Source organism: Papio anubis, chromosome 4 (genome assembly GCF_008728515.1).
Source record: "Papio anubis isolate 15944 chromosome 4, Panubis1.0, whole genome shotgun sequence".
Classification (NCBI taxonomy): Eukaryota; Metazoa; Chordata; class Mammalia; order Primates; family Cercopithecidae; genus Papio; species Papio anubis.
Genome location: NC_044979.1, coordinates 173,755,832 through 173,783,696, shown reverse-complemented (window position 1 = coordinate 173,783,696; position 27,865 = coordinate 173,755,832). Strand labels below are relative to the sequence as shown.

Genomic DNA, 27,865 nt, shown 5'->3' with positions numbered 1-27,865 from the left:
ACCCACCTAGAGTATTAATTGAGACAATACTCCCTTTCATAAATCCTCCGGTATCTCCCACTGCTGACAAGACAAATCCTGAACACCTTGGAAAACCAAAAAGACTCCTAAGCCCTGGCTCTCACTCCCTCTCCGGCTTTATTCACCTCAGAACAGAGCCTGGGTGTATACTTGCCCCTTCCTGAGCAGCTGGGTGCCCTCTCAGCCCACATCTGGCACATGCAATTCCTTCCTGAAGTTTCTTCATTTTCTCCCTTTCTTGGTTAACTCCCCCCTGTCCTTCAAAAGTCAGGTTGAACATTATCTCTTCTGTACTTAAAAAAAATAATTCTTCAGAGGCAGTATAGTATAAAGATTAAGAGCACGGGACCCTGATTCTGTTAACACCAGCTGTGTGACTTTGGACAACTTTCTTAACCCCTTTGAGACTCGGTTTCCTCATATGCAGAATGACGATGATGATAATTTCTATGCTTCATGGGGTCGTGTGAAGTAAAAACATATAAAGCGCCATAAAACTCTGCCTGCTCATATGGTTAGTATAATGATTAGTATTAATCATTATACAAGTGTTAACTGTTATCATCATATGCATACCATGAATAAAACATAAAATACGACTTATCAAAAGAAATCACATTTACCACAGATGAACAGCAGAGGGTTCATATAAAATTTTCACAAATCAGCAAGAGCCCTCATCCTCCTAAGTGGGCAACGTGTGTAGAAACACAATTCAAAAAATGTTCAAAAGGTGAAAAGACATTTCAACACTTTAACATTTATTTATTGGTTTGTGTGGCAAGAATTTATTGAGCACCAACTACGTGCTAGGCATGGCACAGGGTGTTGCTGATGAAGCAGTGAGAGTGACTTGGTCCTTGCTCTTGGGTAGTTTGCAAGAAAACGGGGAAGAGAGGCATTAAATAGATCATTAGATGAGTGATTTAAAGACATTTGTGGGAAGAACTGGGGAGAAAGTCAAGGATGGATGAGAGACTAGCACATGGGGTATATAACATGTCCCAGTCCGGAGTTGGAGCATGGAGCTTGGCACCTTCCAGGAAACAAGGAGGATGTTGAGTAGGGGAGAGGGGAGCAGGGTCAGGTAGGAGCGAGGGCAGAGCCACACCATGCAGGGTTTTGGGGGCTCCTTGAGGACTGTCACCCCCACCCTAGGAGCACAAGGAGTATCTTGGGGTTTTATTCAAGGAAGAGAAAGGATCAAACTTGCTTTTAAAAGTGATCATGTTAAACGCAGCATGGAGAATGGATTGGAAAGAGTCAAACATAGATGCTGAGAGTCTGTTTAATTGACACTTTCAGTAATCTGAGTTGAAATTACTGACACATAGACAAGGGCGGTGTTAGTAGCTTGAGAGCTACTAGCCAGGAGCTCTGGGTGACAGGTCCCAGATGGAGTCAACAGGCATCTCCAACAGGTGGATGTTAAGTAGACAAGGCAGGGAGAAGACAAGGTCTCACCAATGACCCCAGGCTTCCTGGCACAGAAATAAGGTGTGGTGGGGTGGGTGGAGGCTATCTTACTGATTCATAAGACACTGGATCTTCCTCTGTAATTTTAACATTATGCACATGTTATGGGACACCTAGATTGAATGTTTTGGTATTATACCAGCATGGAGCTCACGCTTGTGCAGAATCCTGATTCAGGAGGAGGATCTCATGCCTGGGGTACAGGTTTGAAGGTGTGCACTGGAGGCTGCTTGGAGACACCTAAAGAGAAGTAAGCACTAGGATCTGTGCAGATGGGCCTGGCCTTCAACAGAGAGACGTGGACAGGAGGGATGCCTTTAGCACATAAGCCGACAAGTGGAATTTGAACCATGAAAGTGCAGGAGCTTCCCCCTTAGACAGTAGTGTGGAAGGAGCAACCCAGACTGAGCCTGAGTCTGGGCAGGCTTAAGACCAGGCAGAGTCAGAGATAAGGGCAAAGGAGACTGAGGAGGGACCATCAGTCCAAGAAACACAAAGGCACCAGGGACTCACTTTTCACTTATCAAATTATTGAAAAATTTAAAAGACATTGCAACATTCCACATTGACAAGTTTGCAGAAATGAGCTTCCTTCATAGAAAGAAGTTCTGTGTCTGATAGAGTCATCTGGCATAACTTTTTTGAGGGAGGCAGTAATTTGACAATGTATACTCAAAGTTTTAAACTATTTATGTTAGCCTGCTTGACTCAGTAAGTCTACTTCTAAGACTTAATAGGAAATGTATGATCGGATAATGTACAAGAGTGTTCTCTATATTAGTTATGATACTAAAACATTAGAAGAAACCTGAGTCACCAACAACATAGAAATGGTTTTAAATTTATAAAACATTTACAGGCTGAAATATTATGCAGTGTTTAAAAGTCATGACAAAATTCTAAATATGTTTTTTAAAAGGCAATTGATACAGCTAAATATGCAGTGTAATCTCTCTGTTTCTCTCTCTAGGTAAGATCAAAATAAAACACCTCTAAGATGTTAACAGCAGTTATCTCTCTAAAGGAAAACAAAATTAGAAAGGTTTTTCAACCAGATTTTCCATTTTTATGCAGTTAATCTGAAAATTCAATTTCCCTAGCACAGACCATTTCCAAGCTTTCCAGATTTTACTGTAAATGAGAAGTACTTACTGTGTTGTATTACACAAAGAAACTTTCCACACACTGTTGTGGCCAAACCTTATGAAATCATTTACTCTCAGAGATATTTCCAAATATCTATTGCAAAATCCAATAACCTAGTTTTCACTAAGAGTTTAGAACTATTATTTCATGTCATCTTAAGGTTTCATTTCATCGACTGAATTAGAAGAGTTTGCACTTTACCCAGAGATACTGCTGATAAAGCAGATTTCCTGCCCTGTATCTTTGCTCAGGCTGACCCCTTTATTCCATATTTCTTCTTTGCCCTATGCCTGGTAAACTCCTACACACCCATTGAGGCCCCACTCAAATGTCATCTCCTCCAGCATGCAGGTAGAGTTCATCTTGCTCCTCTCTTCTGCCTTGTCATTGTCCACACCTCATGATAATACTGTGCTGCTGTAATGATCAGTCTTGGAGCTTACCATTCCCCGTAGACTGGGCTCAGTAGTTCATCCTGAGTGGCAAACACAAGGCCTGGCATGCGGTAGGAACTTAATGTTTGAGGGAGGCACGGGGTGGGCAGAGATGCCATGCAAGGGGACTCAGAGTTCGATTTAGTAAGCAACGTCACTCGCCTGAGGATATGGTGCTCAATGTTCTAGGTCAGAGAAGAAACCCAGAGAGGAATCCAGTCCACAGCTAGGCACATTGTTGAGGTGGAGGATACTTCACTGATTTGAACAATTCAATTAGAAATAAGGATTTCGTCTTCCTATTCTGATTCGTAGGACAAAGAATATGCCACAGTGTTCCGTCTTGAAGAGAAAATTAGTTGTCCATTTCTCAAAATGACAAAACCGATAAAAACTGTGGACAAACATAAGTGTATTCAATTTCATCCAACAAATTACTTCCTCTGTATACTTCATGTTCCCCAGTACGCCGACCATCATAGACAAAGAGTTCCAAGATTCCTTTTGGCTCTGTTTGCTTCTTTACAGCAGATGTCTCCAATGTGGGGTACACCGGTAACCCAAGCAGGGACAGTGACAAAATGACAGAAGTATTCAAATGTAGCTTCCACTTCATCCTTTTAAATGTTTATATCTGATACATATTTTAAAATGAATCCATGGGGAACTTAAATAAATCGACAAGCAAAAAACACATCGCTCCATTTAAAAAAAAATGGGCAAAGGACATGAACAGACACTTCTCAAAAGAAAACATACAAACTGTCAACAAACATGAAAAAACGCTCAGCATCACTAATCATTAGAGAAATGCATATTAAAACCGCAAAGAGATATCATCTCACACCAGTCAGAATGGCTATTACTTAAAAGTCAAAAAGTAGATGCTGGCCAAGGCTGCAAAGAAATGGAAAGTTTCTACACTGTTGATGGAAATGTAAATTAGTCCAGCCATTGTGGAAAGCAGTCTGGAGATTTCCAAAAGAACTTAAAACAGAGCTGTCATTTGACCCAGCAATCCCATTACTGGGTATACTCCCAAAGGAAACTATGTCATTCTACCAAAAGACATATGCATTTGTATGTTCACCTCTGCACTATTCACCATAGCAAAGACAAGGCAGGTGCCCATAAATGTAGAATGGATAAAGAAAATGTGGTACAAATACACCACAGAATACTATGCAGCCATAAGAAAGAATTAAATCATGTTCTTTGCAGCAACATGGATGGAGCTGGAGACCATTATCCTAAGCAAATTAATGCAGGAACAGAAAAACAAATACCACATGTTCTCACTCATAATAGCAGGATCTAAACATTGAGCACACATGGAGATAAATGTTGGAACAGCAGACACTGCAGACTACTAGAGGGCTGTGGGGTGGTTTTAAAAACTACCTGTCAGGTACTGTGCTCACTACCTGCATGACAGGATTTTACACCAAACCTCAGCATCATGCAATATTCTCATTTAATAAACCTGCACATGTACCCCTGTACCTATAATAAAAGTCAAAAAAAATAAATAAAATATATGTAATACGTTAGAACAGGATGACAAAATGTATATATTATACATGTATGTCCCTAAGTATCCTTGTGTGTGCTGTGAGAGGCTATAATTTTTGAATCCATTGCTTTACACCAATACTGATTAAACTTGCATACGAATTCCCCTGAGAGCTCATTTAAACGCAAATTATTATTCAGAAGGTCTGGGGTAGGTCTGAGAATTTGCATTTCTAACCAGCTCCCAGGCGAGGCTGAGGCTGGAGGTGAAAGCTCACACTCTGCATAGCAGACAGCCTTTTGCAGCCACTGTTCCTCATCTGGACGACACAGTACCAAACCCAGAAAATGGTCTGAGTGACTGTTTTCTCATTTCTCCCATGGAAAGTCATAGCAAGCATCACTCTAGACACATAAAATAGAAGGTAATTCATTCCATCAGTGAATGCCATGGGGCTTAATTCAGGCTGGCTCCTCTCACATGACTGTTGAGAAAGGAACCTCTGAGGAGCTTGCTGTACTTATAACTTCACCTATGGGGAGAAAGTTCAAAGTCACTAGATGACTTCATTCTTTAAAAAAACACAGCTTATAAATCACCCATACGGTATTACAAAATGATCCTGTAGTCAGCAATTTTTTTAAGCATTTGGCTTATATCTGGAAACTTCATTTATGGGAAACATAGCTGGAAACCAAGATTTTGACCACACCTAGTCATCAAAGATTCTGTAGTGCTAACAGTAACAGAGTACTAAGTCAGGCGTCGCTTATATTCTGACTAATAACAGCTACCTCTATATACCCTCACCCTGATGTGCCCCTGGTATTGGGAGTGAGTGGCTTACAAACGCTGTTTTCCCAAAGAAAGAGAAGAAAACACACACACACACACACACACTATTGAATGAATACAATGAATCTCTTAAATTACAAGGTCTGCTCAACAATTCATGTATGTATGCCCTATTATGACTTCCAAAAGACTACTTTGGTCCCATTTGAGCCATATATATATATATGCCTTAATTTCTGAGTCAGTTTGCACTATGCAACAGCGGTTGCAAATAAATTTTCAAATATTTCTGTCTTCTATACTGTGTAACTGGTGTTCATCCTAAGGGATCTCTGGTTAAGTTAGACAGGTGCTTCCTCTGAAACTAGTCCGCAGTCCACAGAAACACAATGTGGCCCACCAGGACTCAGTCTTCCAACCACTTTGATATGTTCAAGAGGGATTAAAGTCAATGAGGCAGGATGAAGATCCTTAAATTTGCCACTTGAAGGGAGTTGTTCCCCAGTTTAAACCTAGTTGGCCAATTCCCAGTGGTCTTCCTTGGATCTATCTTCAGCCCTATTTTCGGCCAAGACATTGAACTTTCAGGAAGTAAAATTGGGAGTTGGACCGTGGTTGAAAGACCTTGGCAATGCCCTTCTGTCTGCTCTGTGTGCCGTCTCCTATTTCATTCATTGGTGATAAAATCCATGCGGTGAAAAAGGCCAAAATGCTTGTCTTGGGTTTGAGAGGAGAGACAATGAGTTTGTCTAAAGAGAATGGCTTTCACTAAAAGCCAAGCTTTGGGGAGCAGAGTCAATGGATATGGAGAAGAGCTTTAAAGAGGACAGAAGTGATACTTTGCTTCCACTTCCTTGAGGGCTGGGTGATTACTCTTCAACCAAGGGAGTAACCTCTCAACTCACCACTCCACTTGGTCAGAGCCACTTACAACTCAGCTGGCGAATACATTTCATTCCTCATCTTCCTTGACATTTCCATAACATTTCAGTCTGCTGCTACTGTCTTCTCTCAATTTGCCCTCTACTTTTCTGATGCCTTCTCAGTTCCATCTGTAGGTTCTTCCTCTTCTGCCAATCTTTGAAGTGGCATTTTCTCCAAGGCTCTGTGCTCAAACTATTTTATTTTCACTAAAGACACATTCCTGCATCCGCTCCCATGGTTTCAGATGTTACCTTTGCAGTTCAAGAGGTCTAGACTTTGTGTGTTCCAGATTGCTCTTGTCATTGCCAGAACAACAGTCAACTATGTGTGGTTCCTCCCTTTGATTGCCCACAAACACTCCGAATTAAACCCAGCCTAGCTTCATTATCCATTACCCAGGGCAACTCCCTTCCTCCTGTAGACCCTCAGGCACTAAAAAATAGCACCCCAAGTCTACCCCAACATCCCTTGAAGCTGCCTATTTTCTCCCTTCTGACTGTCACTGTGTTGGTTTAGATCCACACACTTTCTTTCTTGCATGACACTGCCTTGGTTTAGACACACATACTTTATTTCTTGCATGACAGCACAGGCTCATAATTGAGGTCCCCATTTCAAGTTGTCCTCTCTCTATAGCATCTTTCATAGTGCAACCTCGGTGGTGTCCCTAAAGCACTCTGCCACCCAGCTTAACGGCCCCACTGTCTACAAACCAAAGCCTCAGCTCCTGAAACTGACCCTTCAGAAACTGGCCCCACCTGCCTTGGTGCCAGCCACTCCTCAGGTTGTTACCTGGTCAAGTCATGCAGAATGACTTTGCAGTTGGCCAGATGGATTAGTCCTCTACTGATTGACTTGATGCCATGCCATCTGCCTGAAAGCCCACCTCTTGTCTTGGCCAGCATTCTTAGTCTATCCTTTGGGGTGTTACCCTTTCTAGGTAGGTGCTTTCTCCACCTGTTCCCATGGGTTCAGGGTTTTCTCTACATGATCACCTGTGTTTCTGTCTCCCAGAATATTTATCTCAGTGTATTGGAGATATCTGTTTTGCTTGTGTATATCTAATTATAATAATGATCCAACCAACAACTGCCACTAGTTGAGAATGAATACATAACTAGTGCTGTGTCAGCAGCTCATGCATGTATAACTCCAAACTTCAGAGTAATGCTGGTAAAAATAAGTAAATGGAGGTTAGATAAGTTAAAGCATTTGCCTAGGGTCACACAACTAGTTAGTAGTGGTGATAGTGCTTAAGATTGTGGTCTGACTCAAAAGTCAGCTCTTCATCCATCACACCCCACCACCTCCCACTGGAATGCAAGCTGCCATATCTCATCTCATACATGCCAATGCCTAGATTCTAGCAGGGCCTTAATGTCTGCTGAATGCATACATGGAAGCAAAGGAAACTTGGAATCTTCCAGTTATAGAAAAGCACCGCTGGGTCTCAAAAAGCAAGCTCCTACACATTGGTTGTGGTGATGAGGTGAACAGAGAGAACGTCATTGTGTCTCAATCCCCTACAGTACACACAGCTGTTTACTAATGCATGATGTAGACGGAATCATGCCTGCAAAGTCAGTGTTCCCTAGAAGTTCTTTGAGGGCAGGGGTTGGGCCATGTCCACCTTTGTACCCTCAGTAGAGCAGTTGCTGGCATGTGGTAGACGCTCCAGAAAAGTTTTAATGACTCATGACGATAAATGAGTGGATTAATCCATGACTTAGTCAGTGGATTAACAATCTATAAAGAATGAATGAATGTCAAAAACACAATCCAAAATATGTGAGTGTTCTCCATGCATTTATCATTACCTGTGTAGTTTTCTAAATTGCTTTTTGGGAGTGATTTATAGTACACATTGTTCTATCTCTGTGGGAAATGAGTTTCCCCAGTGTTGAAATCCTCTGAGTTAAGAAGCACTTCCTTTTATCTTTTCTGACTCAGACCCTCTTGGAAGCTGCACTCACTCTTGCAGATCACTTGGTAGATGACTCTTATGCTGTGAATCACCCATATCCTCCAAGAGCAGGTGGAAGTTCAGATACGGCTTTTCTCCCTGAGAGTGGTTTGCTTCTTAGTTATGATTAATTATTTCTGCAGTTACTTGTAGGATCAGGATTTCTACTAGAGGAGAGTAATTACTTTCACATGAACATCAGCTCCTCGTTCATTTAATTTGCCTCGCCCCTAAACACATGTGCACAAAATTAGCCTGGAAATTACTGAGGGTCCTACTTGTTCATATTCATCTGGTGACCATTTTAGCAGCTTTATCAACAACATCTGTAAGAGGCCCAAGGATTTAACTTGAGAATCATGGCAAAGTCAGGTGTCTCCCCTATTCCTCCTCAATTCTTCCCATCAGCCATCAAATGCTCACATTGAATCTCTAGGTTATGCTTATAAAAATCAAAGATGCCGAGTCTTAATTTGGAAAGACCATTGTCAACTTCTTTGTCATGAGAAATAGGACATAGTTTCTTTCTTTTTTGGTGCTACTATTGATGTATTGATTTTCCTGTGATAACTTTACACACACACACATACACACAAACACACACACACAATTTTTTAATCTAAACACTCTCAGACCATAGTACTTGTCAATTACCAGAAGGTGGGAGTCTCTTTTTACTAAAATTAAGTAGTCATTTTTAGATATTATATTGAAGTCTATCAAAATCTTTTTAAAATATGTATGCAAAGTTGATAAATCTAGAATGCATATTGAAATGATTGTTTTCGTTTTCTAGGATGTAAATGCCTTGATCAAACTTAACATTTTAAAAAATATTTTTAAAATATGAATTCAGATGTTTTCTTTAATTGAGAAATAATGTCCTACTTTTTGAATATATTCTAAAATCTAATTTCTTAAACTTTTATTTTAGGTTCGGGGGTACCGAAAAAGGGGTATGAAGGTTTGTTACATTGATAAACTTGTGTCATCGGGGTTGGTTGTACAGGTTATTTCATCACCCAGGTATTAAGCCCAGTGCCCAATAATTCTCTTTTCTGCTTCTCCTTCCTCTCACCCTCCACCCTCAAGTAGACCCCAATGTCTGTTGTTCCCTTCTTTTTGTTAATGAGTACAGGACCTAGTTTCTAACATGCTATTTCTATTATCATTTTAAATAAACCATAGAACGGGTGGTTGAGAGAAACTGTAAAACACACATAATTTAGTACTGAAATTATGACATGGTTCTGTGAACTACACGGGGACACACCCAGCCCTATCCCAAGAATGGAACTATGGTACCATTTCCTAAGAGCTGCCATTATTCCCCAGTGACTCCTAATTACCAAAACATCATTCATTCACTCATTTATTCAGTCATTTTACACTACCGTGGTCTTTGAAATACGTAAAGGTGAAATATGCATGATCTTAGCCCTCAAAAGTATACCATTTGATAGGAGAGATGACATATACATAAATTGTTATTATGCCAAGCAGAATAGACTCCTTCATGCCTAAACAGTATCCCATGGGCATTTCTATCATAAAAGTTGATACTCACTGGTTCATGTGTAACCAGTGAGCTGGCAAGACTGTAAGCTGCTTAAAGACAAGAACCTTGCCTTATTTATCTCCATTTTGTCCATATCTAACACAGCATCTGCCTAGATCACATGAATAAATATGATATATTAAAAAGTATTAAGGATTTCCAGGAGGAGGACTGATTCCTTCTAACTGGAAAAATCAAAGAAGTTATCATGTGTTTTCTGTAGGGAAAAAAAAAGAAATAGGAGAAAGAAGATCGCATGCAAGAGGAATTGCCCAGGCAAAACTATGGGGTGGCAAAGTATGTTTCAAGTCCTCCCAGTTGATTAGACCATAGGGTTTATCAAATATCAGCGATTTTCAACCATGGTTGCCTATGAGATTCACCTGGGGGGATTTTAAAATGAACCAATGCCTTGGCTCTGATGCAGGACAATTGAATCAGAATATTTTGGTGGGGCACAGGGATATAAGTAAGAACCTGAGTTCTGCTCTTTTAAAAAAGGAGTCTCTGCTCTGTTCAAAAAAAAAGTTTCCCATTTGTGTTTTGTTTTTTTTTTTTTTGACAGAGTTTTGGTCTGTCGCCCAGGCTGGAGTGCAGTGGCATGATCTTGGCTCACTGCAACCTCTGCCTCCTGAGTTCAAGCAATTCTCATGCCTCAGCCTCCCCAGTAGCTGGGACTACTTTCTTCAGATACACTGGGGTATCTGTCGTTCGTATGAGGCCATATTGGGAACTACACTGGCAATGAATTTTAAAAGGTGATGGAGGTTAAGCTGAAAAGTTTGATCTTTCGGCAGGAAAAAAGAAGCCAGGCTCATCTAGCAAGACTGATGGAGATTGAGGAGAGCAGCTATAAGGAGATCATTTAGGAGGCTGTTGAATTTGTCTAAGTAATACATGAATTCAAGTGAATCACCGCGTTGGTTTGCCACCAGGTAAAATTCATGCACCTATCACATGTGAAGTAGAGAGGGTTGAACATTAGTGGAAAGGACTCTGGAGTTTGCTGCCTGGATGGAAAGGAAGATTTGGATGAAAAGCAGACGGTATTGGGGTGGGGTTGGCTCCAAGTATGTCCATATCTAGGAATTAAATTTGGGGTGGAGGTGCAAATTGAAGAATCATTGTACCTAGAAGTAAAAGTTGACCAGATATGAGTCAATGAGAACTGCAAAAAAAAAAAAGAAAAGAAAAAAAAAAGAAAAGTACCAAGGGAAGAAAGCAACTGAAGGGACAATCTTAGAGACTGCCTGTATTGAAGAGAAGAGGAGAGGATTTTCCAGCAAAAGAACTGGAGAAAGGCCAGCTGGATGGCTGAACACCTATGTAAATTCATAAAAGCAGACAATTAAGAAGGCAAGATTGCAAGAAAGAGGACATGATTCAGAGGTCAAATATTGGAGGGGGGACAAAGAAGCACTGATATTATTAGGGAGGTAAGACAGAAAAGAAAGGGACATTGGTTTCCCTAAGATAGGAAGGAAAGATGAAAGGATATATTTATTGCACACCATCACCTACTGTTTTTGACTATACTAGACACAGGGGATATAACAGTCCAGACAAGGCATTTGCTCTCATGAGGCTTATATTCTAGAAGACAAGTTACAGAAAACGTGTGCATGAGCTCCACGTGCATTTCTACAGACAGCATCTTCCTGTTTATTGAGGAGTAGAGGAGGATAGAAATTGGAGAAGTGTGATCTTAGTAAAGGGGATGATGGTATGGTACTCTGGTGTTAGAGGAACAAGCTGAAGGATGTGGAACAAACTTGGCTAGCTTTTGAGTCACATGTAGGAGAGGCAACAAGAAATGAAGAAAGGATTCAGCCAGCAGGCAGGTCCCTGTGAGGTTTTCAAGCATGAACACTAAGTTCACATCTTTGCTTACACCTAACATGACTTTGCCCAGGCGGAACAGCCTCGAAGCCCTGCTGCATATGGAAGAGGTGGGCTGCCCAGAGTTGGGATTGGCAAAGCCTCAGTGGTAAAGGTTACTGGGGTCCAGGTTTATAAATACCACATTAGAAACATAAACATTTGAAAACCACAGAATGTAAATGCTCAAGGTCACAGCACGCTCATCAGCTCGTGGAATCCATATAGTAATTGAGCACATTAAGAAGCCTACTGACTCCGCTGTCTAGTTTTAGAAGAGCTATAATTTAGTATCACTAGCTATCAATTAGTCCTGTTTTCCTCATCTGTAAAATGAGAGGGTTGGACAAAATGACCTCAAAGTCTTCTTCCAGCATGGTCAGTGGTGAATGCTAGAGCACACGTGAAATTCTGAAAGTTAATTTGCTTCTTTAACATTTACGTTGATTGTTTAACTATTGATGTTCAAAAATGCAGCTGCAGAGCTACTACAAATCTTTTAGGTCTCTGCACACAAAGCTGTTAGTTTTATGGACCATTCTGATTTTAAAATAAATTGTCCTGTGAAAATATGCAACCTGAATTCTGGTGGGAGAAATCTCAAGTGACATGGGTAATTGAATAGGGTAGTTGATAGGTCATTGAACAGGACATGGAAATAGACCAAGTAGAAAAGTATTAGACATGAATAGGTTTTAATATTTGCAAGTTTGGAAAATGACTTTGTGAACACTGGGAGAAAAGGAGCTTTTCAAATACTAGGATAGTAGCTAGGGATACAAAATAAAGTTATTCAGATATAACTTGTCTTCCTGCACTAAGATTAATTTAGAGTAATATACATAGGACCTCTTTCATTCCTTTCAAACATTGCCAGTAAGAGTTAACCAGGCCTTGGTTAGATCCTGAAAAATTAAGGTATGTGACCAACTAGACAATCTGTAAAAGTAACTAGAGTATTAGCTAGCTACTATTGTTTCGTATTGCAAAAATCTTGTCACTTTTCAAATACAATAAGACTTTTGAATAATACTATATATAATCTTGAAAGAAACAAACCTTAGTATGTGTGCTTTTTCTAACAGCTGCATTTGTTACACATATTGTCACAGAAATCAAGGTCTTTGAGGCTTAAAACGTAGTACTAACTCTGAAAGTTACTTATTTGTATATTTAATCTAAATGAATAGCTTATTGCTATTTTCAAAAGCATATTTGGTACATTACTATTGAAAGCAGTCTTTGACATAACTGACTACATGTTAGTTTTTTACCCAAAGCCTCTGTTTATGCAGATAAATTGAGGTTCCAGTCTTTACAGTGTAGGGTGTAAGTATTAATGAGTTGATTTCCTGCCAAGGTTAATTTATTTTTATTTGCAATCTCATAGAGTAGGGCTCAATCATTGTTAAGCGCTGGTAGTTTCAGAAGCAGAAGTCTTCTTCAGATCAGTAAGATTTATACTACTTGAAATTAAAAAGAGTGGATAATGGGAAAAATCATGCCTGAGGTTAAGGTGAATCACTTTGATTGGATCTTCCAGAAATCTCCTTTGAGTTCTGGGTGGCTTTTTCCCCTCTTCCTTTGCACTACCCTGACTGCTCAGCTAGAAGCACCCTAAGGGGCCTTACCTTGAGTCCAGGTGCTGGGGCCCAATCTCAGCTGAAGATCCCAGAGATCTGGGGAAGTGATGAAGAGGTCTGGGGAACTGACTCCGCAGGGGAAAGCCTGTGTGCAACCCAAACCTGCAGGATACGTGCTCCTGTGCTGGCCGAGCCAGTAGGCGGGAGCACACTCTCCACCCTAGCCTGCAGAAGCTGAGCATTCAGGCAGAGCCTCGGTCCCACCGCCCAGCTGCCCTCATCCGTGTCCAAGGACAGAGCCCTTGAGCCACGAGGGCTTCTGGCACATGGCTTCAGTTTTTATGGGTGAAAGACAGTCCTTTGGCATCATAAGGTATTTATATCTGAGATAGCTCCAGATTTTTAAAAAACTATTTGACAACAAAAACTGCCAAGCAGAATTAACTACCACAGAGGCTGAGAAAGCAGCACACGTGAGTTTTTTAATTCTTCAGAGGTGGTAGAAGTCACCAGAAATTCTCTTGAATTCTCTCTAAAGGGCTCTGGATCCTTAGAAAAATGATCTGGTCAAGCCTCATACTTTAGTAATTCTTAAAACGGTCACAGTCCCATGCTTTCTGTCTTAATGTGGCGCTGGGTCACAGGTTTTGGCAGTTTGTTTTTAAAGCAGCCTCTTTTGGTGGAGAAATTATTGTAAACACATGGGAGCATGCTAGCAGCTGCCCATGACAGTGGATGGATCTCACCTGCCTTCGGTTTAGACAAGCACCATGTGAATTTTTATGGGCGTGTTCTTCCCTGTGCCATGTGTTCCTACAGTGACCTTCTGCACAGGATGGGTATGATCTGCTGGAACAATGATGACCACGTCTGGCAGCCCAGGCTTGGGGGATCGTGTGGCCTAAGCAGTGTAGCACACAGGCTCATTGCTTTCCATTGAGAAGAATACTCAAATACCACCCAGCTCAGTCTCCAGGAATTCCCCTTATAGGACAATAGCAATGAGAGAGCTCCAGGAAGGATCTATAAACACATTTCAGCTGCTTAGGAAAAGCAGGAATCGCATGCCTCTTTCAAACTGCGAGTGTTTAACCGATTTTCAGTTTCTTTCCACTCACTCCTCTGATCTCTGTTGCCAAACGATAAACCAGTTTAATTATGTTGCTTCCCTCTGAGTTCGGCTTCATCTTTTCCTCTTTAGTTTCCACCTGCGATAGGAGGAGGCCTGGTGAGGAGTTCTAGGCCACATTAGGAGAATGTGCTGCAAAACCTCAGGCAAGTGACCCAGCCCCTCCGGGCTTCAGTTTTCTCAATGACACTGGGAGATGGGGTCAGACTAGCTTCTCTGAAATCTCTTTAAGTTTTAGCTTTCTATGAAGGGAAATGTAAAGAAAAGCACAGAGAGACTGACTAGATTCTATTTGGGGCTTATTTAAGCAGCTACAACAACTTTACAAGAGCACCTTTTCTTGAAGATGCCCAACCTGGTTTTGTCCCAGAGAGGATTTGGAAAGGTCCACTTAGCAGAAACCCTGCTGGCCTGGGGCTCCCCAGTGTCCAGATGGACATGGCTCCACCAGATCAGAGTGGTGTTACCACTCAGAAATGCCTTTGGCTGTTGCAGAAATCTTGCTGTATGCCTATCTGCTGCATATGAAATTCCTGATGATGCATGCAACGTATAGGGAATTAGAACAGTTACACACTCCCTTAAATATGAATATACCTGTGAACCTTTTCAGTCGTTATGATAAAGCAGAGAATAAGGAATCAAGTTTTGCCTTGGTCTTGCCATAAATACACTGCTCTGGTCAAATTTGCTGATTTTTTAAATGTTCTCTTAGTTTTGACAAAATGGGATGATCACAAGTTCATTTGATATGATTCCATGTTCAACTTCGTGTTGGGCAGTTTGGTGACAGGGACACAATATGCTATAGTGGGAAAGGTACAGGGTAGGAGCCAGACAGACTTGGGTTCAAATCTCAGATCTTCAAGTGATGACCTTATAGGAGGAGTCAAAGTCTGAAAGCCTGCCCCCTGGGATCATCCTGAAGATGGAGTGAGATGCCTTCTGAAAGGCACCTGGGCTGGTAGCTTTGGACGAGTGACGCTGTCTCCCTGATCTTCAGTTTCCTCATTTGTAAAAAGAGAGATAATAAATTTCATGTTGCATTAGGCTAGATTACAAATGCAGACCTGCATGCACTCAGCTCAGGGTGCAAAAGGGAGCTGATTCTAGCTCAGCCAAGTCTAACGTGCTCTCAGCCCTCCAGGGGCTGGTAATCTGATGGGAGATATGGGAGGCACCAACACCAAATGAATGAGGACACAGCATCTGATTAGTCCTTGGCGGCACAGAGACATACTAGGTTTTGTTCAGCCTGGAGAAGATAACATTTAGAAAGTGTAGAAGAGGTAAGGCCCCATGGGGAAGGGAAAGCTGAGTCTTGACAGTCCTTGAAGGGCTTCAAACTTCATAATGAGATTCTAATAGAACAGGGAAAGAATGCTTTCCAGGAAATGGAACAGCACAGGCAATGGCAGTGAAGTGGGGAAGCATACAGGAACAACTGAACGGGGGGGCCTTATTGGGGAGCAGTGGGAAGAAGTGTGGGTGAAGCAGAGTCAGGCCATAGGGTTCCTGGATGATACAAGTAGGGGCATCCCACAGAGAACCCCAGGGTGCAACAGTGGGGTTTTACAGTGGTAACTTTCAATAGATCCAGTTAAGCCTGCCAAAAATTACTAGCAGCTCCATCTCCCAGGGACAGTTTGTGCTCTCTTCATGCAAAACTTACTCTCTGTCCCCTCCTCTCTGGTTTCAGAGAGCATTGTGGTTTCTCTCCACACCAGCTTAAGCACTGTGTAGTCAATTTATAGTTTACAGGGATTTCCCACACACCCGTATATGTTTTCCACTGAGGTCTGTACTTTTTCCTAGACCCACCCGAATTCCAGAGCCAGGCCCACTTGCATGCCAAGTTCATTTTCTTCTTCTTTATCACCTTCTCCTCCTTATAAAACATAGAAGATAGTTACTTTTTAAAATGTGTCTGTGTATTTTTAAACAGAAATGAAAGAAGAAACTCCAGAAGAAAACAATGACAAGGGTAATTTCTGATTCAATTTGTATTAACAATATGTGTTCATACAGGCAAACCCAGCAAGTGAGTTTTTTCACTGTTGACCACTGTTTTTTCACATTGCAACTCTTGCTTATGAAAGTGTGAGTGGCTTATAGGGTATAATGCCTTTTATAAGTTTTTTTTTTTTTTTTTTAAAAAGCTTGAAAGTTTTTAAAGGATAGACTCTGGCTCTGGAATTCAGGCTTTCTTTATAAAGTAAGTTTTGTTTTGTTTTTAGAACAAAAAGAACGTATGAAAAGGGAATCAGGTCCTTAGGAAGGAAATTAGGAATCGTTCTGGTCATTTTGAGAATTCTCATTCCCTACTGATTCATGAGATAGAAGACGGAAGTGCTTTCCACAACACTTTCACAAAAAATTATGCCATTTAACTTCCTTGTTGTCCTGTGGTAGGAATTACCCTGCCTTTTGCAAATGAGAAACTAAGAGGTTGAATCACGTGTGGAGGATCCCTCAGCCCACAGGTGGGGACTCCAGTCCAGCGCTTCTACCTCCAAGATGAACCTTTCCTTCACCAGCTGCCTTAGGGACAAGCCTTGAGCTCAGCCTTGTCCTGGGGAAGAAGGAGGGTGGAGAATCAGTGGGATTTAGTTTCCACCTGGGATAGGAGGAGGCCTGGTGAGGAGTTCCAAACCACATTAGGAGAACGAGCTCTTCTATGTGCTGCAAAACCTCAGGCAAGTGACCCAGCCCCTCCGAGCTTCAGTTTTCTCAATGACACTGGGAGATGGGGTCAGACCAGCTTCTCTGAAACCTCCGAAACCTGGCGTGGAGAGAGAAGTAACCCACCTGTCTATTTGCCATATGCCTCATAATGTGCTAAGAAACTGAAGCTCAGAACATTAGTGCACCTTTCCCAAAAGCACTGCGGCCAGGAGTCTGCACACCTGGAATTCACATCCGGGAAGGTCAGATTCCAAAGGCCAAAGTCTCTTTCCATGAGACCAGGCTGCCTCTCTCATTAGAATGACCTTCCATTTGTCACGTTTCTACCATTACCTGTCAGGGGCTTTTTCTCACTCTCCTCCCACTTTTTTTTTTTTTTTTGTCAGATTTTAAGTACTCTTATCAGATATTTGTTTTCTCCTATCCAAATGTTTCCAAACTGTGTGTTGTTACTCATTTGACTTTTGCTAAGAAAATTTAGGCTGTAGTTTTTTTTTTTAAAAATCCACCTACATAACTTTCAATACTAGTATAACGCAGCACTTCCTTTTTTGCTGAAGTTTGGCTGAATCACAGTACAGCACTGAAAAAACAGAAGATAGTCCCAGCCAAAGAAACTTTAAACTGCAGGTAGGTTCGAAGTCGGTGGCAACTGATTGTTCTGAAGAAAACTGGCATTGCTTCCTTGTTCTCCCGCTTTCGTTATTACTATTTTTGTCAGATCCTGTTTGTGTTCAAAAGGTTGCCGGTCTTATGAAAGGATAAACTTGAAAAATCTTGCTTTAATCATTGCAGCAATTAGCAAATAACTGCATTATCTTTCCTTTTTTATTATAAACATATTCAAGAACAGACTTGTAGTTTACTTGTAGTTACTCAGAGCTTCTCAGAAAACTGAAGCTGGTTGCTCGTAAAAACCAGGTATTCAACCTGTTCAGAAGGGGCCTGAGTTGCTGGAATCTTCCTTCATGTCTCCAGTAATTATGTGACTACAGGAACAGATGTAACCCCCTCTCCAAGCTAAGCATATACTTCTTAAGTCATGATGGATTTAACTGAGTGAATAACTCAGTTGACTTTGAGGAGGAAGGTGAATGGGTTTGTCAAATTTAGCAAAAAACAGCATAAGAAACATTCACCATTAATAGGCTTGAAGGCAGCCAGCTTCCAGGACCCTGAGAACTCTGCTCTGCCAGCCAAATGATAATCTCTCAGTTCCTCTCACACTTTTCATCTGAACTGAGTTGGCAGGGTGATACCAAGCCTTCCTCTTTCATTGGTTCTTCCCCTCAACACCCTCCATTTCCCCTTCTCTGATATATGAATCAAGGGTGGTGCCATTAACTGTGTCTCCCTCAGAAAATTCCTCCTGTTGGTTGCTAGTGGGTCAGCAGATTCATTGGTCATCTATCTGCCTCTCTGAGAGTTCATTCTCCTGCAGTGTGGTGGGTTTTTGTTCTTCCCCATCCTTTGTAATTATGTTCCCCAAGGTCTTGTGCTCATCCTCTTTTATCATATCTTTCTATTCTCTCTCGGCATCCTCTGAGTTACCCTACTGCCCATTCAGAGTCCCATGATGTTAATGAATGCTCACCAACAGCATCTCCTCAGGGATCCAGTCTCTGTTTCCAACATCCCCTGGAATGAGAGCAGTCCAGAACTGACCCATCCAAAACTGAAGGCATATAATTCTCCCTAAATCCAGCTACATATCCTGATTTTTGTTTCCTAACAATGGTGTCCTCATTCTCACCTCTCCCTCTTTAAGCAACTTTACTCCTGTATCCAATCAGTGCAAGCCCCAGATTCCACCTGCTGAATCCTCCTTGCACAGGTGTCTCTCCTGCCCCTTCCCACAGCCACCACACTGGTCCAGGTTTTCATTCCTTTCACTGAGTCTCTCAAAATGCCCTCTGAATTAGTCACTTGGTCATCACTACCAGACTGTTTTTTCTGAAGTGCAGCTCAGGAGTCAGAAAACCAAAATCTTCAGTGACTCCTCATTGCCTATGCTTAACTTTCATCTCCTGCAGCAGAGGCTTAAGGGTGTGGCTTCTAGAGATGGATGACCTAGCTTCAAAGGCCAGTTTCACCCCTCTCTGAAGCCTGTGGCCCCGGCATGTTCTTAACCTCTGCACCCTGCTTTCCTCATCTCTAAAGAGATTAGTAAGAAAGTCTGCCTGTACGAGGATTAAGAAATACTTAGAGCCATGGAAGACAGTGTGGTGATTCCTCAAGGATCTAGAACCAGAAATACCATTTGACCCAGCAATCCCATTACTGGGTATATACCCAAAGGATTATAAATCATTCTACTATAAAGACACATGCACGCATATTTATTGCAGCACTGTTCACAATAGCAATTACTTGGAACCAACCCTAATGCACATCAATGATAGACTGGATAAAGAAAATATGGCACATATACACCATGGAATACTATGCAGTCATAAAAAAGAATAAGTTTATGTCCTTTGCAGGGACATGAATGAAGCTGGAAACCATCATTCTCAGCAAACTAACACAAGAACAGAAAACCAAATACTGCATACTCTCATTCATTAGTGGGAGTTGAACAATGAGAACACATGGGCACAAGGAGGGGAACATCACACACTGGGGACTGTCAGGGGGGTCGGGGACTAGGGGAGGGATAGCATTAGGAGAAACATCTAATATAGATGATGGGTTGATGGGTGCAGCAAACCACCATGGCGCGTGTATACCTATGTAACAAACCTGCACATTCTGCACATGTATCCCAGAACTTAAAGTATAATAAACAAACAAACAAAAAGAAATACTTAGAGCCCTGCCTGGCCTTTCAGGAGTGCTCAGCACTGTTGGCTGTTGGCTGCCAGCTTTGTCCTGACTGTGGCCCTCACTCTCCCATTCCTTCCTTGCAGTAAGCTCAGCCCCTGTGCACACTGCTGGCCTCCCACACCCTTCTGCTGGTGCACGTTAACTCCCGTCACCCTCCTGCTCTGACGGCTTCTCCCCGTCCTGACCCTGGAAGTCCTCTTGTTCTGCAAGGCACGTCTCAAATGTCCCAGTGCCTCTTACAATCATCCCAAAGGGATCTGGTCTTTCCCTCTCTGACTTTCGCTGGAACTTTATCAGGGTCTCTCATGTCAATGTCATCACATTCTGCTGGGCACTGGAGACTTTTTGTGCTTTGGGTGTTTTTCTTTACAGTTTCTCTACTTCCATGTCTTCCTATCCACACCTCTGTCCAGCAGCAGCCTGGAGGCTCCTTGAGATCAAGGACTAAGTCTTCTCCGCTTATATCTTCTAAATCGACATAAGACTGACCTCCCAGCCTCCTGCAGAGTAAGCCCTTGGCAAGAATGTGCTTGGTGAAGATCACTGAGGGTTAAAGCCTGACTATCCAAAATCTGAGTGAGAGTTGATTTAAAAACTCATTAAATATACATTTCTACCAACCACAGGGCTAGCAAGTCAGACCATTTCTTCAGATACTGAAAACTAAACAAAGTGCTGTGCAGAAAGTATCGTTTAGGGAACATTCCCAGGATATTGGACTAGATAGGTTAATATTCATAATTATAAAATTCATGTTTAAATGTACATATCCTCATGCAGCCCTAGACTCTGAATGTCATATACTGGCATAAGCTGCTCCCAGCTGCAACGAAATGCACTTGACCGTAATCACAGAAAAGTGGCCCTTACAAGTTTTAGTCCTATAATATTTCATCTTTTAAATGGGCAAATGTTAGAAAATTCTCTCAATTTAAAATGTAAAACACATTCAGAGCCAAATACCTTTATTGCCACAGGTATGCTAACACAAGCCAGATCTAGACATAGTGTTTGAAGGAGACTGAATTGATGCTAATTTTGTTGTTTTCTGCATTTGCTGCTCCATAGATCAAATTACCCCTTTGTAGTCTGGGATTGCAGTATATTCTTCCTTTTATTTTTTCTCCTTGTTTTCTTCCTCAGAATCAAACTTCCAGCCCACACTCCCAGGCTGAACCCTGCTGGCTCTGTATTTACTTTTCTGTTTTATTTCAAGTTTCTTCATTTTCTTCTTTCCAAAATGACCTGCATGTTTTCTATTTTTCCTCTATTGGGTTTACACAACTACTATATCTTAAGCACATGGTTCCCTGTTTCTTTTCACTCCTTAATAAGATGTCTCCCTCCTTAATAACCTCACTTACACAATTCTAGCAGCCAATCTGTCACTTTGTAATGTTCACCAAGGGAGAGAACACACCAGTTAGCCGTTTTCACACACACATATTTTCAAAAGACTTCAGATAAAAAGGTCTCTGCTGTGCATTTGCAGGACGAGGTAGATGTAAGTTCATGGTGAAAGTGAAGACGTAATTATAGCAAAAATTATGCCTTTCATGTCAGTGCATGTGGATTCAATACATATTGCTTGAGGAATACCTTGGGCCATGCACTGAAAGCACAAAGAAATAATTACGTAAAATCTCCATTGTCAAAGAGTTTGTAGCCCTGTAGGGAAAAGGGACAAGTAAGCAGGCCGTTGTAAAGCGGGGCCAAGCAGGGCGAACCAGCTATCTCCAGGAATGGGGAAGGAATCCCACAGAGGGTTCCCAGCCCAGGCCTGATGGACCAGAGATTATTCCCTTAGGCTAGTGCCAGACCTGAGTCTAAGCCAGTGAAGAAAGTTTACAAACTCAGCATAAACAAATTATACATAAAGGGGTGTAAAAGGTGAAATAAAATTTAAAAGATCCACAGAGGAAAATGGACATTGTCTTTCAAAAGAATTGTAAAATATAGTGCACGTAAAATGACATTCAGTGAGTGCCCAGTTGATTCCTAGGTTCAAGTAGGAAGCTAAGTTAAGTTCAAACGTAGTTAAGATCTCTATTTAATGTTGAGCTCAAAAGTAAGATTCTGCCACTGTGGATCTGTGTGCATTTAATTGTGATTTTTAAAAATAGATCGGATTTGTAAGTAAATGATTTAATCAAATGGCCTTTTTGAGATTTACTCTTTTTTTTCTTTTCTTTTATTTCATGATGTGTGTGTGTGTATCTTTGTAAATTCACTTAAATTCTTTTAGGAATAAGGTGGATATGAAGAAATGAAGAGAAAGAAAGTAAAAAAAAAAAATTCTTTGGGGCTGACTGTAAGCAGCCACTTTGCAAACCTGAAGGCTGGCCAGTCACATGCAGGGGTAGTCAGGCCCCGGTAGTACAACTTACACCTAAATGGAACGTGGACATCACACATGTTCTTTCTTGGATCGCATGATGCCTTGCCACCCCACACCCATCACACTTGGCCAAAGCATCCCCAGCGGGGTTGTGTGAAACGTTAGTCAGAGCAGGGAATCATAGTTGTGGTCAGGGAGGAAGTGGTGGACAGTTCTGTGGTCCAAAATGGATGTACAACTCAGATTCAAAGTTAAAGAACGTCTTTGCTGCAGAACTTCTTGGGGTTTTTTAAATGTTAATGATTGCTTTGAAGGTTCAAGAGGGGCCTAAACTAGGAAGGGTTTTCTGAACGTATTTGAGTGCAGACCTTCTTATTTCTTGCAGGGATGGAGTTACCAGGACCCTCACAGGACTCCGCTCACCACAGAACTTCCCAGGATAGAAAGACAGTGCTTTGCTGTCAAATTCAACTGTGTTTCAGGACACTCCCTCCTGCCTTCTCACCAGCAGAATCACCCCTGTCCCCCGACTCCTGAGACAGGAAGTATAGGGTCAGCCTCTGAGAGTCCTCCCCACTTCCCAGGCAGCTGTATCCTGGTGGCTATGGAGTGGAGACTTCACCTCCCCTTTCCCTCCTCAAAGCAGCTTTGGCCTGCCTGGGAGAAGCTAGCCTTCTTCTGTTCATAGGGCCCAGGAACCAAGACACTGAGTATTTCTTAATCGGACTATCACAGCATTCCTGTTGATAAGAATCAAGTCATGTGACATTACATCAAACTCTTTTTAAGGAGTGACGTTAAGATGTCAATGTCGGCCAGGCACAGTAGCTCATGCCTGTAATCCCAGCACTTTGGGAGGTTCAGGTGGGTGGATCACTTGAGGTCAGGAGTTCAAGATCCTCCTGGCCAACATGGTGAAACTCCATCTCTACTGAAAATATAAAAATTAGGCAGGTGTGGTGGCAGGTGCCTGTAATTCCAGCTATTTGGGAGACTAAGACAGGAGAATCGCTTGAATTTGGGAGGTGGAGGTTGCAGTGAACCAAGGTCATGTCACTGCACTTCAGCCTGGGTGACAGACCAAGACTCCATCTCAAAAAAAAAAAAAAAAAAAAAAATGTCAGATATCAGTGTCACTACAACATCACTTTTTAAAAACACTGTTTAGAGGACAATTGTTTTGTGTGCACGTAATTTTGTGTTTTTTTTTGACGGAGTCTTGCTCTGTTGCCCAGGCTAGAGTGCAGTGGTGTGATCTCAGCTCACTGCAACCTCCTCCTCCCAGGTTCAAGCTGTTCTCCTGCCTTAGCCTCCTGAGTAACTGGGACTACAGGCATCCGCCACCACGCCCGGCTAATTTTTTGGATTTTTAGTAGAGATGGGGTTTCACCATATTAGCCAGGATGGTCTCGATCTCCTGACCTCGTGATCCACCCGCCTCGACCTCCCAAAGTGCTGGGATTACAGGCATGAGCCACCGCGCCCGGCCTGCACTTAACCTTTAATATGGGCTATAAGTCAAAATCATAGACTTGAAATATGTTAAACAAGATGTTCAAAATACAGCACCATTGTATTCTGATGTTGTTGACATTGGGATAGCCTCTCTATACCTACACAGTCAGTTTTGTTATTAATGTCCTAGCTAAATACACACCCACACTGCCTTTGTCACTTGTATGTGTATGTCCATATGTAATACAGCTCACTGTCCATATATAAATTCTTTCCACGAACTTCTGACAATATAAAAAAGACAGGGCAGGGTTCCCATTTCTTAGTATTCAGAGTATGCTGGTTGCAGCAGCCAGGTGCTCCAGGGTTCATTACATTTTCTTTACCTCCTAGCAGACATGTGGGAATGGCATTGGTAGGAAGAGTACACATGATGCCAAATTTCGTGAACTTTCAAAGCAAAGGATAAACTTTTCAAATTTGTCCTTTAAAGGTTGGAATAGATATGAAGGATAACTTAGGAAATAAGAAAGCAAGATTCAGGGAGCTGACCTTGCATTTTTTGGCAAAGAGGTCTAAGATGAAGCAAGATATCAATCTGCAAATATTTGAAAATGTAAACATCACTGAGTGAGAACATTATTTGTCCTGGTAAGCATGGGTTTAGCCAGCATTTCTACCAAGAAATGACACAATTAACTGCTATCAAAAATTGGAAACAGCGTTAATAGAAACTAAGGAATAAAGAGGAAGGCTTCTCACCAGAGACACAGATATTCCACTGGGGCAAGCCCTCAAGTCTGCTCGAGAAGATGCTTATTATTCATGCATTCAATACCATTCTAGGGTCTAGTGGCACAACTAGCATAACGTTCTTTAAGTTTTAAGTTGGGGGCTCCTCAAGTGGAAAAAGTGCACAGTTAATTTCAGTACTCACATACTCTACCACAGGAAATGCGGCTTTGATAGCATCTTACCCTTGGGCTGAGATATGACCTAAAGATTCAAGTACAAGGATCTACCTTTCATGGTAAGGTACCAATGAAGCGAGAAACATTCTAGACAGCATTGAGATCAGTTTTCCATATATCACTGATCACTAGATATGGATAAGCATGATTGGTATTTTTTGCTTATCATTTTTCAGTTATTGAGAGGGCAGCCAGCAGCTAAAATTTACATAAATTAATTCAACCATTCATTCAAGAGACAAGTATCAGGCCTTTGCTATGTATGACACAGAGTGAATTTATCAAGAAGTTAATGAAACTTCAGTTTCAGGGTTCCTCACTTGCTCAGGTCGTATCCAAATCTTTGTACCTAATAGTACAGTCCTAATTTTGCATTTTTTTCTCTAAAGAAAGCCCCCAAATTGTGCAGTGTTAAGGGTCCGTAAAATCTTCACCAGCCTCCAGTACAGACACTAGAGAAAATGCACACGAGTTCCATAGCCATCCGCCTGACACCAGGGCAGCTCCGACTGAAGCAGGATGCGAGTGAAACCAAAACCCAGGCATCCTAAGAATTGCACTCCTCGCTGCAGTGTTCCTTCTCTGCATCACCCTCGTTTTTGTTTGATGGCCCAGCGGTGACTCTGAGGATCCCTGTTATCTGTAATCCCAGGGACGTGGACAGGCTCAGGATGTCTGAACTCTGAATGAGGGAATCAGCGGCCAACACAGCTGCTGTGACTTCTGGCCAGGCTACTACGAGAGGGCCTGCTTGGCTGGTTCAATGTGGATCCCTACACATTGACTGCTCTGAATTCGAGCTGTGGGGTGGTAGAGACGGAATCAAACAAAACCTGGGTTATTCTGTTGCTAATTCTTTCCAGTGTTCTCTCTGTAGGTCCTCAGTCCTAAGGTAGTACAGACATACCCTTCCACTCAACTGCTCCCTACTGTAAACGATCGGGTGGCTGGCACGTGCGTGTTTTGTATCAAAATGCAAACCTTTGTCCTTCTCCTGCATGTTCTGATGTGAGCATGATCATGTGACCCTGATTCATCTTTGTATAGTGGCTAAAATATCTGGAATTGTGTGCTTTAGAATTTTACTTCTAGAAGCACGAACTGTATTCTGGAATTAGGTCAACTGTGAACTTCTGGATTCAAATTGGATGGTGGTGGCATTGGTTTATTGATCTCTTCTCTAGTTAAGGCACAATGCCCATCAAGACAAATGCAGATACACAAACTCCTCATGGAGCTCTGACCTTTCCCTTGTGAGAACAGCACAGGTGTTTCTGACTGAAATTCTCCCTGGGAATGTGACAGAATTCACTATGTGTATTTCGGCTGCATTACGACGAGTGGAGATCCCCCTACTATCATCTGAATTAATCCAGAGATGTGTTCCAGAGGCTACACTTGTCAAGTTCAACTTTCTTGCTTGGCCTTTTTATCAGAAATATCTGTTCTCTCATTTTTCTTCTTTCATTTCAACAGAGTAATATTTAGCAAATAAAACTTCTTAAATGGAGAATCAAGGACATAGAGGGAGAGAAACTAAGTTATAACTTATAAATAAAGGTTCCAAGAAAGAATTTGCATTTCCTAAATGTTTATAAACCCTTATTTATAAATTATAACTTAGTTTCTCTCCCTCTCTGTCCTTAGTTCTCCTTTTAAAGGTGGGAGCAGGCTCCTTGTGTTCCTTTGGGGAAGATTTAGCACTTCTTAGATTGCTTGTCTCTGGAGCTACTACTGGGTCACACTGCTCCTTCACCTGTCTGCAAAACTGGCACCAGGAAGTTACCTGAGCCAGGTGTGTTGGGTCAGACCTGTCTCCCTCCAGGGCACTGCATCCTTGAGGAGCACAGAGTAAGGCCCACCCTTGGTTCACTTTGTTCTAGATCCAGACCTGCCCGGCCTTATCCCACCATCAACTGCACCAAAAGTCCCACTCCTGAGGTGGCTTTTATGAGATAAAGGTAAAGGACAGAAAAGAGAGAAGATAGACAATAACCTCTGACTGACTTGCCTCTTGTATTTGTCCATGAATAAGCAACAAACTCATCTTTGCGGATATAAAAGTTAATATTAACTCATGTAATAGCTTTCTGACAATTTTCAGTGTGAGATTGAAAGAATTAAAGAATTAAAACAACACATTTAGAGATACACGATTTAATCTGTGGTGCAATGGTTGAATTGTTGCAGGGAAAAAAGTAACGATAACTGTATGACTTACATATTAAAGACTGAAGAAAATGATTAGGGAGGTGTATATGCCCTCAACACGCATTCCCAAGGACCAGTCATTTACAGCTTTGTCATGCTTACAGCTCAGTCTCTGGACTGTTAGGTTGGCTCTAAGACTCTGACGCATCCACCATGCAACTACATTTCATAAGCAACCCTGAACTCTGAGGTAAAGTATGCAAAAAAGTTCGTGGGTTGCTTCGAGTCTCTAAACAGATGAGAGGAGATTGGACAGGAAAGGATATTTCAAGGATTTGGCATGTACTGATTAAATCCGAATAACTTTGCCTCTCTATTCCATGTCTAAAGTCACATATTGGTGGGTTTTCTTGTACCGAGTATGTCATTGTTATTCAGGTATATAAATGCGCACACTACACACACACACACACACACACACACACACACACACGCCCCAAGAAAGCACAGCCCTTTCGAGATTTCCTCGAGGCAGAAGCAGAGTGAGGTTGTGCTGAGCCTTGTGGGAAAGAGCCCGGAGACCTGCTTTTGTTGGCTTCTCAGGTTTGCTGGCATATGCAGCCTGGGGTCTTGCTCTCTTTCCCCCCAAAACACTGGCTGTCTGCACTGTTGAGAAGTGTGAGGAGAGGAAATTGGGGAAATAAGACTTTCTGTAAAATGACCACAACTGTTAGTGGGAGGAAGGAGTGGAAAGATGGAGAAGGGACGTTTTAGAAAAATGTGTTTTCCTTAAGCAACCAGAATCACAAAGTTCAACTAAGGCAATTTCTCTAAAATCCCCAGACTATTTATACGTTTATTTAATTCAGTGAAGAAAAGTCTGTTCCGTTATTTGATGAGCGTTTCTGACATGCTGCTACCGACAATTTGGTTAAACTCTTCTACTCTTCAGTATTTTGGGAAGACTTGCCTTGTTACCTCTGGGTGGATGGTCATTTATTATATTAACAGTTAGAGAA

The 27,865-nt window shown here is 41.8% G+C and overlaps 1 protein-coding gene across 10 annotated transcripts in view; it reads right to left on the bottom strand.

Moving 5' to 3' along the window:
* Positions 1-27,865, bottom strand: part of KCNJ15 (potassium inwardly rectifying channel subfamily J member 15) — a 79,375-nt gene that overhangs the window by 22,859 nt on the left and 28,651 nt on the right. The window contains exon 1 of one of the 10 annotated variants that reach the window (XM_003895487.5): positions 13,340-19,418. The exons of 7 other annotated variants lie outside the window; for them this stretch is intronic. The gene's annotated coding sequence lies outside the window, so the exon portion shown is untranslated. Of the gene's footprint in view, positions 1-6; positions 3,859-13,339; positions 19,419-27,865 lie in introns of those variants that run through there. 2 more of the 10 variants (XM_031665749.1, XM_031665747.1) reach the window with 2 other exon arrangements.